We start from the raw sequence: 18,942 nt of genomic DNA on the forward strand, positions 1-18,942 counted from the left end.
TGGCTGACCTTGGACATGAGAATAGTAATCAAGGCTCAACTACAACAGGAGGGTATGTACAGCCCACATGGTGGGTGTTCCTTGAGTACCCAGCTTGGGTAATAAAGGAAGTTGTGCCACTGGACCCTATAAGGACACCTACTACATTAGGTCACCCTACCAAGCCTGGGAGATGTAACAACTCTACCTAATATTTAGAAACAAACACAGGAAGGCTGCCAAAATGAGGAGAAAAAGAAACATGGCCCAAATGAAAGAGCAGAACAGAACTCCAGCAAAACAACTAAACAAAATAGACAAGCAACCTACTAGATGCAGAGTTCAAAACACTGGTTATAAGGATGCTCAAGGAACTTAGTGAGGACCTCAGTAGCATAAAAAATGTCCAGACAGAAACAACAGATACAATAATTGAAACAAAAAACAATTTTCAGGGAATCAGCAGTGGAGTAGATGAATTGGAGAATCAAATCAGCGATTTAGAATACAAAGAAATAAAAAACAACTGATTAAAACAGCAAGAAAAGACACAAAGAAAGAAAACTACATGCCAATATCTCTGATGAACATAGATGCTAAAATCCTCGATAAAATATTGGCAATCCAGATCCAGCAGTACATTAAAAAGATCATACACCATAATTAAATGGGATTTATCCCAAGGATGCAAGGATGGTACAATATTTGCAAATCAATAAATGTAATATACCACACAAAGAAAATGAAGGACAAAAATCACCTGATCATATCAACAGAAAGCGTTTGATAAAATCCAGCATCCATTAATGATAAAAACACTCAACAAAGTGGGAATAGAGGGAGCATACCTCAACATAATAAAGGCTGTATATGAGAAATCTCAATCAACATCATATTCAATAGGTAAAAACTAAAAGTTTCCCCCTTAAGATCAAGAACAAGACAAGGGTGTCCACTTTCAACAGTCTTATTCAACACAGTACTAGAAGTTCTAGCCACAGCAATCAGGCAAGAAAAAGAAATAAAAGGCATCTAAATCGGAAAGGAAGAAGTAAAACTATTATTATTTGCAGATAACATGATAGAGTGCATATCAAACCCTATAGTTTCTACCAAAAAAACTACTTGACCTAATAAGTGAATTTGGCAAAATAGCAGGATACAAAGTCAGTATTCAGAAATTGATGGAATTTTTGTACACCGACAATGAACTATCATAAAGAGAAACTAGGAAAAAAAATCGCATTTTATACAGCAACAAGAAAAATAAAGTACCTAGGAATAAATTTAACCAAGGAGGTAAAAGACCTGTACTCAGAAAACCATAGATCAGTGAAGAAAGAAATTGAGGAAGATACAAATAAATGGAAGTACTTGCCCTGTTCTTGGGTTGGAAGAATTTTTAACATCATTAAAATGTCTATACTACCCAAAGATTTGATGCCATCCCTATATGCATGACCCATGGACATGTACAATGGTATGGAGATTGCTTGAGGGAGTGAGGGGGAACTGGGCAGAGGGGAGCAAAGAGGAAAAAACTAGAACAACTGTGATAGCATAAACAATAAAATGTAATTAAAAACTTTACTATTATAACATTTTTCAATGTAATGAAGCATCAGCTTTTGTTTTATTAACTATAGATTTGAAACACTCATTTTCTCTGGGATCCTTTGGTTGCTTTAAACATATTATGACTCGTTATTTCCATCTTTAATGATTTTATATGTGTAATAAGGACAATAATACATAAAGTTCTTTCTGAAAAAGTAAAAACAAAATAATGGATAATTCATATAGGTAGGTTCTAAATAAGTTTTAAGTAGTAGTTACTTGGGAGATGCTAGAGAAAATTATTCTGAATTTGTTAAAAGGTAAGGAAGACTTTATTCAGGACTATTGCAATAGAGAAGAGAGATTGGACTTAACACCATATACAAAAAAGGCAGCTGGGGATTTGGAGCAGAGGAGCAAAATGAGGGGGTCACTGGGCAGAAAATCATTAGAGGAAACATCAAGGGTATGGGGTATTCTTATTAAACCCATTTAGTAGGATTCTTGGGGGAGGGAGGCCAGAGTAATCAGAAAGCAATGATAGAGGGTAAGGAATTTGATCTGATATTGAGAGTGATCAGATATCATTGAGGGAGTGGGGTCTCACTAAACTGACCTAGTAAGATTTTTGCTACAACTGGATGAGGCAGACCAAGGACAAAGCCCAAGACAAATCCCAAGGACAAGACCTAGTTGAAAAGAAGGCTGTCTAAAGCTAGGTCAAGGAAAGAATTCTTCTCAGTGAGAAGAAATAATCTACTTTCTGGGATAATATAATCCTTTTGAGGTGAATTTTTAGTAATCACTCAATAATTAGTTCTTCATAGTTGTTTTACAAATAAAGGACGGAGGACAAGAGGGGGTGAAGTGGAAGGCCAAGTTCCACTTAGGGTGATGAGACACAATCCTCAGCTCACCCACTTGGGGGTGGGGAGCTTGGAATCTTGGATTTCATGATACGGGGTAAAACATACCTGGGTCAGCTACCTAGACTAGGCTGGACTCTATGCTTCTATGAAAAATAGCTGCCACAACATAATGTTTACCAGGAAAAGGTAACTGCTAGAATGTTTCTTGTATTGCTCACAGATCCACCATTTTGTAACATGAAAAAAGTTTTAAGAATGCTTCCTACTACTAACTTGTGTTCAGAATGTACGAAGTAACTGTCACAGTGTAGACACATATCACAGCGTCTGCACAGCATGCTTCTATACCTTGCCCTCTTCCTTACCTCTCCCTCCTCACACACACTGAGGATCCTGGGTTCTGGAACTTCAACAATACTGTCTACAGAGCAGTTCAAAAAGGGGAACACATTTTCTTGGACCCTAATACACTATTTTAATTCAAGATTTGAAAGTACAAACAATTTTGAAAGAGAGACTTTGAACTAAGAGGACAACAAAGTAGGTACCTGTTAGTACCATCCAGGCCTTTGGCCGAAGGGACTCAGGAAGGGCTAGTTTAGATTCAGTAAAGATGAGAAAGCAGGTCCACTGGCCCGGCCTTCTAGGAGCTTCTGGTTAATATGGGGACACTGCCCTGAGCACACAGGTGTGGGAGAACATTCAGGACAGAAGGAAGGTTGGCACGCAGGGAAAAAGAAGTCAGAGCACAAGGGACCACCAGTCTGAAACAACAGAAGGAAAAAGTCCATTTCCACTTGGCTTCCTCAGACTTCCAAAACCTTCCAGAGGCAAAACAGAAAAATGGCAAAATAAAAGAAACAGTACCTATCTAAAAAGGGAAAAGGGAAAAATGTTGCCCACTCACCCTCAAATATAAAGAATACAGAAAATTAAGAAAACTAAAATGCTCTTACTGTCCATTTACATGCGTAAGCAAAAGTAGGTCCTTTTTCTTGTTGAGATTAGTGGAGGAAAGCAATTTTCAAATTATATTCATACATTGACTTTGCTGAATAGATGTAGCTTCATTTCATTCAATCAGAAAATAATTATTTTCAATTATTTGAACAGAACTTTTGGAGCTGTGATCAGGAGGTTCTTTGAGGCAGTTTATGGAATTTGAAGTTTGTCTTTTCTTTTGTTTAGGTGCATGTACTGCAGAACCTGAGTGAAAAGGCCTCCCTATTCATAAATGACAGGGGAAAAACAAAACAAACAAACAAACAATCAAAAACCCTCTTTGCTCTGCTCCACAATCAGAGCAACTCCAGGACAGCATTGTTTGGTTAATCTGGACCTGACTAACTCAGGTAGAGAGTGGCTTTAGATATGACTAAAAATAAGTTGTGTCCCAATTGCTTCCCTTAAACCAGCCTTAGTTCCCATTCATCTACTTGGGCAGCAAAGCACTGGGCTCCTAGAGTTCAGACCTGGCAGTTCTGTCACACCTTCTTCAACTGGAAGAACTTTCTGGGTAATTAGCATGTAAATGAGCATTTTGGCGCAAGAGCATAGACAAGCTCCACTCCCCTGCTGAGGGATTGATTTTGTTAGGGACTCGAGAAGCTATGTTTGTCATTTAGACGTGCTTCTGTGACTGAGCACAGAGGGTAAATTCCATCCAGGCGGTAATTGATAAGGAGCCTTATGAGAAATGAGACCTATCCCCACAGCCAGGAAACATATCTGTGCCCTGTGTTGGCGGAAAGATGAGTGTCTCAAGGAATGTTCATTTTGATCAATTCCTGCTTTTTATGTGTTTAAAATGTTGTTGTGAAGGAATTGTTTAAAGAGCTTCAGTGATTATTTGCAAAATAACTATTAGAGGACTGCAGTAAGTCACACCATCTCAGTTCATTTATCATTTCTAAGTGTGACTCCCATAGGAATGAGGAACTAGGCCCTTGTTGGGTCTTTTTCCCCTTCTGAGAAGGAGGCTCACTAGAAATGAGGTCTGTCAAGGTTTTCTCTGGTGATATTAGTAAGGAAGGCTTCCTTCTCTCTAGTTCTGTTTGGACCAGCTAAAATGCATATCTTTGAGACTAGATTTCCTGGGAGTTGGTTGTCTTTTTCTTTGGTGGGGGGATATTTTCGGTGCTTTGGTGCTAATAAATTTTTCCTGCCTGGGTTGATGTTTTGTGGCTGGGATGACACATCTTAACAGTATTTGAATAAACTAAGCAGGGAGAATTTAGCATTTTAGGCATCAAAGCAGCTAGAAGCTTCTAGGACCATTTTTAGCCAGGTACTGGTTGCTTGAAATTTGAGCTGCCTACCTTTTCAGCCAGGGAAAGCTGAACTGGCCCCACGGTGAGGGGAAGAGACATGAGCTTTGTCTTTGAATAGAGAGGGCATTGGGGGCAGAAGGTGAAGCGCACCACTTCATGGGATCCAGGGTTATGGCTACCATGTCTTTTTAAAAGTCTATAAGGGGACAGATGTTAACAGTGGTTAGTCATCTCTGTCATGGGACTATTTTAAAAACTCTCTACAATAAGGCTGCATTACTTGTAGAATCCTAGTGGACGAGGTCAGGAAGCATCATGGGACTGGTAATCACCAGAAGGCACTGAAGCAGGGGCACAGCCCCATTTAGGCTGGAACCCCACCCAAGGCTCCTCAAACCCCAGCATCAGTGGGAGACCTGCCTGTTGTTAGGGGGTGAGGGCACCAGTTGCATTACGACCAGGGTGAGGTTTCTGTACCCCACAAGGGGAATCTACCATTCTCTGCAAAGTGCTCGGAAGGCCACCTCTAATCCCCATCCTTACCTCACAGGACTGTGGGGCCTGCATTCCCTTAGCGCTGCCCTTGACTGGAGTACCAGCTCCTAGCATGTTGATTTATGGAGCTATTTGGTGTCAAGTAATTGCCCATCAATATCCTATTTATCACCCAGCTTGTCACGGGTTGTGGCTGCTATTCCACAAAGCCAAGGCTTTGGAGAAAGAGCCAGTGACTCAAAACACAGAAAAAGAACATAAGAGATGTAATGTCTCCAAGTTCTTTTCTCCTTATTTTCTTCTTACTGCTGGGTCTTTCCATGAACAAGGGGGAGGACAAGCCCTGTGTCCAAGGCAGGGAGCTGCAGCAGGGCCTCTGGACACCAGGAAGGCTCCCTCCGCCCCAGCATTTCTTTCCCCAACACCCTTCCTAAGTACTGTATTTTGCCGTGTATGATGTGCACCCACATTTTTGGCCCAAACTTTCAGGAAAATAAACCTTTCATTTTAATTTTTAATTCCATTATTTATTTATTTATATTTAGGTAGTTGGTTTTTGTATTATAACAGAATTTATCTAAGAGCATTTGTTTTTGAACATATTATGGTACAAGAAATTTTATGTAACAAATAATTACAAAACACAAGAACAAATACAAAGTATTTCAGGTGCTGCCCACATATAGGGTGCATCCTTATTTTTCCCTCAAAAATTTGGGCAAAAAAAGTGTGCATTATGCACAGCAAAATATGGTAAATTTGTTGGCAGTAGGAACAAAAAATTTGCATATTCAGTGAGTCATTAAGGTTTTTTTAATGTCTAAATTAATAGACTGGAAAGAAATCTATCAAAACATAAATACTCTATGGCAGATAGAAATCTTCTTTCTTCTTTGCTATATTTTTCAAATTGTCTCTAATGAGCACATATCTTTTAAAAGAAAATAATACATTTTTTGTTTACTGATACTTAAAATTCCACAATTAGAGTTATTTATTCAGCTTCCAGTTTTTCACACTTTTAAAATGCAGAACCTTTTGGAAAGTGTCTTTTACAGCCTCCAGCCAAAAGATCATCTTCTAGAAAGGTGGCTTTGGAAGATGGGACCCCAGAGATGGGGCTCTGGTGAGCCTGAGGGTGTGTGAGCCTGGTGGGGACTGGGCGCAGGGACTGAAAGGGCGGCAACAGGCCTGGGAAACCAGCTTCGCCCATCATGAGGTTTGCCAGGGGTGTCCCTGGCGACTCCGCACCCTGGGAGTCGCAGTGGAGGCAGAGGACCCTCCTCACCTTGCAGTGCTGGTGCCTCAGGAACCACAGACCTTTCTAGCCCCTGCCCCCCCCCCACCCCCCCGTGCTTGTCCTTCCGTTTCAAGGGCTCTGTCCAGAGGCCCGCGCTCTGTGGGGGGAGAAGAGGAGGCCTGAGTATCGGGGTTTCACCACAGAAGGTCTCCGCTGCTGACTCTGAGCGATTCAAAGTGGTTTTTCTTTTAAGAAAAAAGAAGACTTTTATCGTGCTCCTAGGGCTGTCAGAAACCAACTCGGCAGGTCTTCCTATCTTGTTTTTACCGGCAGAAGTGGAGGACACACCTGTCCTCGCCTGGTCTCACCACCCCGGTCTGGGTCTCGGTGAGAAGAGAGAGGAGGTGTCCGGTGCGGTCCGGTGAGGCCCCACAGCGGCCCGAGGACTGTTCCGTTCGGCCCAGCGGGCCCTCACGGCAGGGCAGGGGCTGTGCGTGGTTTCTGCCCGCAGATTCCGCTTTATGCGGATTACGTCTGAAAATCTGGGACCCAGGGCGGGAGCACGGCAGGAATGAGGTGAGGGGAGCCCGCATTCATTGGGTGCTTTCTCTGTGCCAGGCGGTATTTTAACTGCTTTATGTTAATTCATCCATTTAAGTCTCACAGCCCTGTGAGAGGGGAGCTGTCCTCATTTTCTGGGCGAAGAAACGGAGGACCAGAGAGTCACTTGCCTAAGACCCCTGCCTCAGTGAGGAGCAGAGCCAGGATACTGAAGCCACCTTCGTCTGAAAACTCAACACAGGTTGTCTGTTTGCAGGTGGTTATTTTAAGTTTTGGTTACATCTATGCATAGAAGTTCTACAAAGTAATGATAATGAAATACCTTTTCAGGCATTATGCTAATTATAGTGTGCTACACAATTCCTGGCTGTAATTAGAAAACTGGGATGAGTGTTTCTGTTGCTTGAAAAGTGAGAGCACCAATATTTGTCTTTGAGGAAACCACACACTCATGTTCCAAGAGTAAAAGTAGCATTCCAACGGGCACTGGTGCCCAGTGGAAGCCCACCATCTACATATTTTCAAGACCCCAGGATTTTAGTGATCACATGTTCCCATGGCATGAATTATAAAGACAAGACGGTGGGCCGAACAACTCAAGTCTGCCCCTGAACCTTCTGTGAAGAAGAGGAAGAAGTCTTTCCTCCTACCCTCCTAGGTTTTCTGGCTGGGCCCCTGAAAATTGAACTGGCAACATTCAGGTTAACAAGAGAAAATCATAAAATTTATTTACTATGAGTGTTATGTGACATGGGACCCACCATAAGGAAATGCAGACCCCAAGAAAGGAGAAACCTGAGGGTTTCTATACTAGGTCTGAGGAAGAGTGGGAAGTTGTAGGAGAAGATGACGGGACAAAGGGGTGCACGCTGACTGCGGTGAGCTGGGGAGACCTAGCAAGGCCCGTTCGCTCAGATCCCTCTGCACGGTCCCTCAGTCTTGAGAGACAAGATGCTCCTTTTCTCTGGGTGTAAGGAGGCCACCTCTCACGTGAGGACCCCATGATCTGCTTCAGGGGAGATGGAGGAGGTGAGGGAGACCTTTCTGTGTAAGCCATTCCTCAAGTGCCTCCAGCTAAAGTAGCCAGTATGCCAAGTGGCCGTATTTTGGAGGTCATGTTTTCAACCCTGTCATCAGCAAACAACAAAAGTGTGGAGCTGTTGGCACCTTACAACCAAGATGTTCAGTGCAACACAGGTCTCAACTTCCCTAGACAATTTATCTCGTGTGATTTTTGTCTTTTTATAGAAATGAATGCACTCATTTTAAAAAGTGAAAATTTGGTTCCAATTTTTTTAAACTTCAAAGAACAATGACTTACAAACCCTTACATTGACCAATGCCTTAATATCAGCCCTTAACTGCGGACATGGAAACCTGAGCTGAGGGAATACTTTGGAGCACTTGTCAAAGATCCACTCTGACCTCTCTGAAAATTTCTAATTCATAGCTGAACTCTGTGGGTTTTTCATTTTTTCTCCATAGCACCTTTGACAGAGATGACAGCTGTGCATGAAAAATGACAACAGAATGTGTCCTGAGGGGAGCCGCTCTCCCAGCATCCTCCCTGGGATCGCTGTGTGGACAAGCTCTGGAGCTTGTCTACGGACAGGCTGAACTCGAGGCCAGGCTTCTCTCCTGGAGTGATTCACATTAAGCCTCTGGGCCAGGTTCCCAGGCAGATGCCATCCTTTCCCCCTGCCTAGCCCAGGCCTTCAGGACTGTGCCAATAATGTGATAGTGACCCTAAAATTAAGCCTGAAAGGAATAAGATGGTTGCTATTAAGAGATTTACCAAGGCCTTCCTCATTTCTTCATTCCTTTCTGCAGGATTTTGTATTTGTGGACATAGTCTCTGATTGCAATGGTATAGCCATGTCAGACACAGCAGTTCTGGTTCTCATGGAGCTCGTTTTGTAAAGAACAAAGTGAGGGAGAGCTTTGGAGTTATTCTGTTCATGTTTTTAACTCACGATAATGTTTATGTCACTGGCAACCTGTCTCTGGGCATGGAGAGGGCTTTCCTGTTGCTAAATTTTGTGTGACTCCTTAAAGCCAGCTGGGATGGGTTCCATGTCATGGCCTCTGAGTGGAGGTCTGAAGTTCATTTCTGACCATCCTTAGCTGCCTTTTTATTTTTATCATATTATTATTGTCTTATTAGCAAGGGAAAATAACAACTGCATAAGTAAAATCTCCTCATCTCATTCAACAGTTAATTTTTTCCTATCATCTTAATTCTCAAAGGAGTAAATTATTGCATACAAAAGATACAAATCAAGCTTTCTATTCTGTAAGAGTCTAAGGAGCCAGCATATTTATCTGTCTGTCTGTCCTTCTCTCTATATTTATTTGTATTAATAAAATGAGGTTAAAAATGTTTTTCTGGGAAGCTAAATAAATGAAATCACATGGCTAGAAAATTGTATATACAGGACAATGACTATCAATGATTTTGCAGATAAATGACTTGATAATAGAGACATGAATGCATTCATCTGGGCTTTTCAAAGTTTTTCTAACAGTAAAGACTATGGAATGAAAAGATAGACACTCACAGATTTTTCAGAGAAAGGAAACTATAAATAAACTAATTGGACTATCACTTGATTTGTATGTCAGATATGTAAGTACTTAGAGAGAACACTGTTTGTTTCAGCTGTTCTCATCAGTATGATTAATGACTACTTAAAAGTGCTTGATTCCATTTGTATGCCAGCTGTTTTGGGTAAAACAAATGGGGACTTTCTCAAGATAATCAGTTGGACTGTGTGTAGGATTTGGGGGCTGATACCTATGAGCTGGGAAAAGATATTGATTGATGGCTCTGAGCTCATTGGTGTAAGATCAAACCACACTTGTGACTGAAATACAGTAGACCTTGAACAACACGGGTTTGAACTGCATGGGTTCATTTTTACGCAAATGTTTTTCAATAAATATTGTAAATGTATTTTCTCTTCCTTATGATTTTCTTAACATTTTCTTTTCTCTAGCTAACTTACTTTGAGAACACATTATATAATACATATACCACACAAAATGTGTGTTGACTGTTTATGCTTATGTTTATGTAAGGTTCCTAGTCAACAGTAGGCTATTAATATTAAGTTTTTAAGGAGTCAAAAGTTGTATGAAGATTTTCAACTGCACAAGAGGTCAGTGTCCTGAATCTGTGTTGTTCAAGAGTCAACTATGCTGACATCCATCCAGAAGGTATCCAGCCATGTAATATGAAAAATAGAGACGTTTATTAAAGAAGATACAATATACAAGAAACATTGTACACAGGACAATGATGCCTCAGTCCCCTTCCAGCTAGGCACCTTGGGACCTCACACAGTTCTCCCAGTTGCCCTCAGCTGCCCCATTGTATTTTCCTGAATCTCATCAATGGTCTGAAATCTTTTCCTTTTCAAAGGTGATTTTAGTTTTGGGAAATGCCAGAAGTCACAGGGCACTAATTCTGGGCTGTAGAAGGGAGTGAATCACCTGGGTGATTTGATGTTTTGCCAAAAAACTCTGCACTAGGTGTGATGCATGAGAGGGCATACTGTCGTAATGAAGCTGCCAATCACCAGTTGCTCATAGCTGCAGCCTTCTGAATCATCTGAATACTTTCCATGGAGGAATGTTCAAGCCTAATGCAAAACTTGATGCAGATTTGTTGCCCTACTTGCTCAGTCATTTTGAATGCCACAGCCACACAGTACACATGTTCACTCAACAGCATCTACTGCTCCCACTGACTAGTATAGTGAAGTCATCATTGTTTACACTTGCACATTCCAGTCCACTCTCCTTGGCTGCCAGGTTACACTGATCCTGTAGAAACCATTCTCGTTATAGTAACAATGGCAGGACTTTTTATGGACAGACCTTGTATATCTAAAGTAGATGCTGGTTACTGGGACTTGTGAAAACAAGAGCCTGCTCCTTTGCAGGTTTTGGTTGATGGGGAGATCTTAGCCAATGTAGAGCCTGATACATTGTTAGCAAGTTAACAAGAACCTAAGTAGTCTTAACCATACACACTAATGGTACTTTATAAGGTAAAAATGCAAGATGAGTCATTCAGATCACAGACAAGTTGGGCCAAGCAATAATACAAAATCACCAAACCATGGGAGTAATGCTATGTCCTCTCATAATGAAGCAGCCACCACAGGGTGTCCACCTGCACCCTGTGGGTAGACAAGGTGTTGGTGTCAGGGAAATGAACACATGCGTATGGGGGATGATTTCAGACATAAGCTCCAAAGATAGTGCTCATTTCTGCCTTTTCACTTCCTGTTGCACAAGTTCAAAAGTAGCTGTGCAATGGATGAAAGTGATTTTCTTTACCGCAAAACTACTTTCAAAAGTATCCAAACAAAAATGAAAACTAAGAAAAATTTCATTGTCATCTTTAAGGTCACTAATTTAAGGCATAAAGACAGTCGGCAAATGCTGCTCAAGACACCCTGTACCAGACCTGAAATAGCTCTCTGTCTCATTGGAGGAGATCAAGACAGAATAGCCAATGACTGTCAACTACTCACTGTGTTTTGCACTGTACTGAGCACATTATATGCACTATCTTTTTTATTCCTCAGAGCAACCTTATGAGGTGGCTACTATTACTATCACCCCATTTTAGGGACAAGGAAACCAAGACATTTTTTTGACATCCCACAGTTAAGAACAGCAGAAGCAGAACTGACTCCAAAGATCACACATGCTCTTAACCACTACATGCTCTGTCATATATGTGCACTAGGAACATGCCAATGCCAAGCAGTAAGCTTATGGGTAAATGCCAAAATGAGTGACAAAATACTGTTACAGAAGGTCATCAAAAGAGCAAAAAGCACCTGAAGAAGCTTAGGGAGATGAGGCTTGATTTAGATTCAGATTTGAGCTTGTAGACAAAAGATTCGTAGGATGATATTGAGGATATCGTCCTCACAAATACTGCCATGGTGCTCTCAGAGAAGAAAATTGGCCTCATGAGTCATTAAGCTGATTTACTGTGAACTTCCTTATATAATTGTATATATAATTTTATATGTGTATATAAAATTTTATTAAAATTTCTATAAATATATATCTTAAAGCATATATATGTATATACATTTATAGGAGTACTGGTTAAGGCAAGTTCACATAACCATGTATCAATCATCTCCATTATAGATGAGAAACTTCATAAAGCCTTGAGTACTGCAAGGATTGATGAAGGTATTGGGAGAGAATTCTCCAGGGGTCTACTTGTTTCTGCATGTCTTACAAACACAGGCTTCCTAATGGCACCTTGTCCTGGACTGTCTTCAAGTTTGTTGGCAGACTCCGAGGATATAATGTTTCCCCTCTGGTGAAAGGGCAGGCATGCTTACTCTCTATCATAAAAGATTGGGTTCTCCAAACTCAGGGCCCCTCTCCTGTATCATAGCCCACTGCACTTGTAGGCATCTATCTTGGCCTGTCCACATTGCCCCATGGGACTTGGGGGCAAGGAGAACTGACACAATAAGTGGTCACATGCTACTTGCTGTGCCCCAGCTGATAAAGTCCTTTGTCTCTGACCCAGGAATCTCATGTCTCTGGCAGCAGCCATGAAACTGTGGCAGTTCATTATGAGTAGGGTAAGACTTCAGTCCCTTCACACTTTAGAAGATTGGATAATTTATTAATTTTTTTAGATAGGTCCATTCTGTCCTCATCCTTATTGAAAAATAAGGCATCTGCTTTGGCATCCGTTGGATCTATATAAAGTAGATCCACCTTAGGTCTGGGAGAAACCAAGGAAGATGAAATGCCTGGGTCTCCCCTGAATGCTCAGACAGGGTGTCCAGGGACCAGGGTTAGTCAAGGGCAGCCCTTTCCATATCCATACCCTCAAGGTGCTCAACATCCAAAGCAAGGGTTGACAAGGTGGCCCCTGAGCCAAATCTGGCTCACCTCTGCTTTACTAAGCAAAGTTCAGTATCTATGGCTGCTTTTGTGCCACAATAGCAGAGTTGAGTGGATGCGATACATACTGTATGGCCAGCAAAGCCTAAAATATCAACTATTTGTTCCTTTAGGGAAAATATTTGCTGATTTCAGATCTAAAAGAAAAAACAGATACATGAAGAATAAAATATTCCTCCAAAGCATACTAAAGGCAGTGGTATGAACAGAACATTATGTGAGGATCAAACAGAAAGCCATAAACACACACACATGCACACACTAACATACACAGGTACCTCCCCCACCCCCTTGCACACATGCATCGGTCATTTACATGCATAATCTTATTTCATCCTCACAGCAGCTTTACTAGGCATATAGACTGGTTCAAATTTAAAGTGTTGCCACTTACTAGCTGAGTGATTTGGGGTAAATTATTACTTAACTTCTCTGTGCATCACTTGCTAAGCATGAGTAATGCTACCTTATACTCATAGGGTCCTGGAAGGATTCAGCGAAGGCGTAGACTAGCCTCTGACACACAGTAAGCAATATGTAAATACTTGTTACTCTTTACCCCCACTCCTTTCCAGAAGAGCAGACTGTGGAACAGAGAGGTGTAGTAATTTTGTCAAGGTCGCACAGGTAGAAAAAGGTAGATGCAGAACTTAATCTCAGCTCTAACTCCACACCTGGGCTTTTCACCACTGTTATGATATTGCTTCTCAATAATAAAGGCTTATTGAATTTATAAGTAAAATCACCACAGTAAAGTTTCTTTACTTCTTCCAAAAATTCTTGTTATTTTTTAAATTATGATTTGTGGTTTTTATTGGCAGATCCTATAGGTCTCCATGCTGGGTGAGTTCTAAAAGAGCCTTAGCTGAATTCACTATATTAATACAGTCACACCTAACACTTTGATAGATGTTCTTTGAAGTCACAACCACTTTTATTATTAAAATAATTAAAATTATAGCTTTAAAAGCAAAGCTTTTGTTAGTAATCTATATAATATTAAAGTAATTTTAAATAAAGAATAATGCTTTTGAATACTAAGCTCCAGGAAAATGATTTGATGCTATTGTATTCCTCTAAGAATACAGCAAAGTGAGTTTTCCATTTAGTTTTCATAGAGTCAGTTTATCCCACCCTCAGTATTCAGCGAGTTAAAATGAACAAGTACCATCAGTGTGTGGATTACAGCCTTCTTGTGAATGGCTCCAAGGGGAAAAGTACCATCTCCTGAGACACCTCCATCTTATCTCCATGTTACTGCCTTTGGCAGAGCAATACTATAGATATATCTTGCTGAAGAAAAAAAGTTACCATTTAAAGAATTCTATGTCAATAAGAAGAATAGGCAGTATCCATTTGGTTTTTCATAGGGTTTTGAGCTTCTAGAAAAGTATTTTTCATGGATGACAATGCTCTTTCTTTGACAATGAAATAATACTTTGGAAATCTGATATGTATTCACTAGAAGTGTGGTGCAAATTGACACCTACTCAAAGACTGGAGGCTTTGAAAAGAATTCTGTTTAACTGTTTATTTCTCCACTTCATTAATAGCTATTTTTGAAACTTAAATATTAATTTTAATTAAATATTTTCATCTCCAGAAGAGAAACCATGGCTTTTGATGCTGACAAACTAACAAGTAGCTTTAAATACATAGTTTTGAAATCTCACCACCTCAGCAGTTTCAGAGTTTCACAGTTTTTAAGTGACAGGGTTCTAACTCAGCTCTCCACAGCTGTAGACGTCACCCCACATTTCCTGGATCTGGTTATGACCAAATAACATGTTATTCCTGAAGGAGATCCTTAGCACGTTCTCTTCCCATTGCGGTGGCGGAGGTCACGTGTTTTGGGCAGCGCAGCACAAACGGAGGGGCTGCTGCTGGCCTGGGTCCTTTAGTGGCCGTGTGGAGCAGGACCCTCTCCACAGACCTGTGTGTGACAGGTAATGTGATAAGAGGCTTCTGTGTTAAGCTACTGAGATTCAAGGATTATTACCACTGCTCTGTTCAAATACAACTGTCTTTGCCTCTTCTCCAAGTGAATCATCTTCTCCATCCTGATCCATCTTGGAGAAGATGAACCATTTGGATCATCTTATTGGTTGGTAGAAGCTCTTTCTTTCTTAAGGATATGAACATTTTGTTTCTTACATATGCTACTAATTTTTCGCCCTGCCTATAATCTTGCTCACATTTTCTTTTGCTGAACAAACATAATTTTGCTTATCCTGCATTTTCTGAACAGGAATTTAAAAGTTTTATGTAGCCAAAGTTGTCAACCATGTTCTATGGCTTCTAGTTTGTTTGTTTTTTTTAATCATAAGTAGAAAGGAGCTCCGCTTGCCAAGATTACAATTTTCCAATTGTCATTCACTGAATAGGCTATCATTTCCCCATAGAGTAAAAGAAGCTATGTCTATGCCTGTTTCATACTAATTTATTTATTATTGCTTTTTAATATATATTCTTATATATGATGGAGCCAGCTCCTCTTTGTTTTTCCATTTCAAAATATTATTGGCATTTATATGCATTGATTCTTCCAGATAAATTTTATAATTTGTTAAGTTCCAGGAAAGAAAATGTGTTGGGGTTCTATATGAAATTATACTAAATGTATATTTTGATCAATAAAATGGTATCTTTGTTTATTTGGACCTCATCAAAATTTTGTGATTTTTAATTTGTAGATTTTTGCCAAATCTACTTTTAGGTATTTATAATTTTTGTTGCTATTGTGTGTATGTTTTATTTTTATATTAGATTGGATTATTATTAAATTTTATCACTCTGTACTTAACTGGTAACACAGAATAGATAAACTTCAAAGACCTGGGCATATAATTTAAACTCATTCCTGTTAACAATCACCCAGACTCTAGTTAAGATAGGTGGCATACATAGTGTCTCAAAGGTGAACAAACGTCTTTGGCAGCGCCAGACGGGAAAACGTGGCATCTGTCTACCTGGACCGTATCGCGGCGGCTCTGCATGGAGCCTCTCCCTCACTCCATCTCGATATTGGGCCCCACGAAAACTCTTTCCAAAACTTCCCAGGAGGCTGTTTTTCAGAGAGGTTACTTTCTGTATTGTATTTGTGGTCTGTATGAAGCTCCCAGAGAGGAATCCCCAGAGAGGAATTCTCTGGTCTTTGCTCCCCGTGAGAAACTGCTCTGTGCTTGCACCTAGCGGCCCGGACTGGGCAAACGGAACAGACTATTTCCTTCCACACAGGGTGCTGGAGAGCACGGTCTCAGATTTTCACTCACCTCTAAAACATGCATAAGATTTTCATGGATGCATTTGAATTCTAAGCTTATTCCTGGCCATGTTGAACTTTCTTTCCTACACTTATGCCTGTTTTTCATTTATTATTTATTTAATTTAATTTAATTTAATTTATTGGGATGATATTAGTTAACAGAGGTATACAATTCTACAATACATCATCTGTATACTATATTGTGTATTCACCACGCCAAGTCAAGTCTCCATCCATCACAATTTATCCTTCTTTACCTTTTTCTACCTACCCCTACTCCACCACCCTTCTCTCTGGTAATCGCCATACTGCTGTCTGTGGTCTGCATCCATGAGTCTTACTCTTTTTTTCTTTGCTTCATCTCTTCACCCTTCTCACCCAGCCTCTAGCCTCCTACCCACTGACAGCTGTCAGTCTGTTCTCTGTATCCATGAGTCTGTCTCCACTTCATTTATTTTGTTCTTTAGATGTCACATATAAGTGAAATTATACAATATTTATTATTTATTTCTTTATAGTGGGAGGATAACTTTTTAAGTATATTTTATTGATTATGCTATTAGAGTTGTCCAACGTTTTCTACCCTTTATCCCCCTCTACCCCGTACCCTCACTCCCTCCAGGCTTCCCTCCCCCCTTAGTTCATGTCCATGGGTCATCACAAAAGTTCTTTGGCTTCTCCATTTCCTACACTATTCTTAACTCTCCTTTGGCTATTTTGTACCTACCAATTATGCCCCTTATTCACTATATCTTTTTCCCTATTCTCCCCTCTCACCCTCTCTGCTGATAATCCTCTATGTGATCTCTATTTCGGTGATTCTGTTCCCGTTCTAGTTGTTTGCTTAGTTTGCTTTTGTGTTTTAGGTTCAGTTGTTGATAGTTGTGAGTTTGTTGTGGTTTTACTATTCATATTTTAATCATATTTTTTAGGTAAGTCCCTTTAATATTTCACATAATAATGACTTGGCGATGATATACTCCTTTAACTTGACCTTGTCTGGGAAGCACTTTATCTGCCCTTCCATTCTAATTGATAGCTTTGCTGAATAGAGTAACATAGGTTGTAGGACCTTGTTTTTCATGATTTTGAATACTTCTTTCCAGCCCCTTCTTGCCTACAAGGTTTCTTTTGAGAATTAGATAATAGTCTTATGGGAACTCCTTTATAGGTAATTGTCTCCTTTTCTCTTACTGCTTTTAAAATTCTCTCCTTAGCTCTGGATAGTGTGGTTTAAGTGCCTGCCTGTAAGCCAAAAGGTCACCAGTTTGATTCCCAGTCAGGGCACATGCCTGGGTTGCAGGACAGGTACCCAGTAGGGGGCATGTGAGAAACAACCACACATTGATGTTTCTTTCCCTCTCTTTCTCCCTCCCTTCCCCTCTCTCTAAAAATAAATTAAAAAAATATTTTTAAAAAGATTCTCTCCTTATCTATAATTTGGGTAACTTAGTTATGATATGCCTTGGTGTGTTTCTTCTTGAATCCTACTTCTCTGGGACTCTCTGAGCATCCTGGACTTGCATGCCTATATTCATTACCATTTGGGGGAAATTTTCCTTCATTATTTTTCAAACAAATTTTCAATTTCTTGCTCTTCCTCTTCCCCTTCTGGCACCCCTCTGATTCAGGTGTTGGAACGTTTACAGTTGTCTGAGAAGTTCCTAAACCCCTCCTCATTTTTCTAAACTCTTGTTTCTTCATTATATTCTGGTTGAATGTTTATTTCTCCCTTCTGTTCCAAATAACTCATTTGATTCCTTCCCTTCACTGTTGGTTCCCTGTATATTTCTCTTTATTTCACTTTGTATAGCCTTGACTTCTTACTTTATTTTGCGTTCATACTCAATCATTTTTGTGAGCATCCTGATTACCAGTGTTTTGAACTCTGCATCTGATAGGCTGGCTATCTCTTTATTGCTTAGTTTTGTTTTGTTTTAAGTTTTGCTCTTACATTTTGGCCCATTTTCTTTGTCTTAGCACACCAGTCTGGATGAATGTTTCTTCTGTCACTCCTTGGCCGTCGGAGTTCCACACAGTTCAATTTTATGGCAGTTTTGGTTGTTCTTTTTTGTTTGTTTTGTTTTTAAATTGGTTGTTCTCTTTCTTTTGGTTGTGCAAGTCAGCAAACCTACAACACCATCTTGTCTGGAAGCCCCCAGTATTCATTTTTTGTTACATCATTCATGTCTTTAAACTCTAAATACTTTCTAGATCGAAACAGACTTGAAAATGCTTAAATGATTTTGTATGCTCTGACAGGTGTCCAACCTTTTGGCATCTGTATTGGGCCACATTGGAAGAAGAAGAGTTGTCTTGGGCCACACATTAAATACACAAACACTAGTGAAAACTGATGAGCAAAACAAAGATCCATGCATAATTTACAATTTTGCATTAGACCACATTTATAGGCATCCCAGGCCACATGCAGTCTGTGGGCTGTGGGTTCGACATCCCTGCATCCCTGTGATAGTTCATGAAATTGCATGATAAATATAATTACCACACTATTTGATACACAGAACTTTATTTTGAAATAAAAAATTACACAGCCTTTGAAATCACAAACTGGTTCATACAGAATAATCTTGGCCCTAATTTCTAAAATCAAACTCACTTTTTAAAACCTTCTAATAAAATGGTAAACTTTTAAACTTTGAACAGGTAAACTTTAAAGTATGACCAAGAAGTAAATACTTCATGAGATTCATCATATTACTTATTTTTATCTCTCTTAGCATGTGAAATGTG

Source organism: Phyllostomus hastatus, unplaced genomic scaffold, assembly GCF_019186645.2.
Source record: "Phyllostomus hastatus isolate PE091 unplaced genomic scaffold, TTU_PhHast_1.1 phas_scaffold_1674, whole genome shotgun sequence".
Lineage (NCBI taxonomy): Eukaryota > Metazoa > Chordata > Mammalia > Chiroptera > Phyllostomidae > Phyllostomus > Phyllostomus hastatus.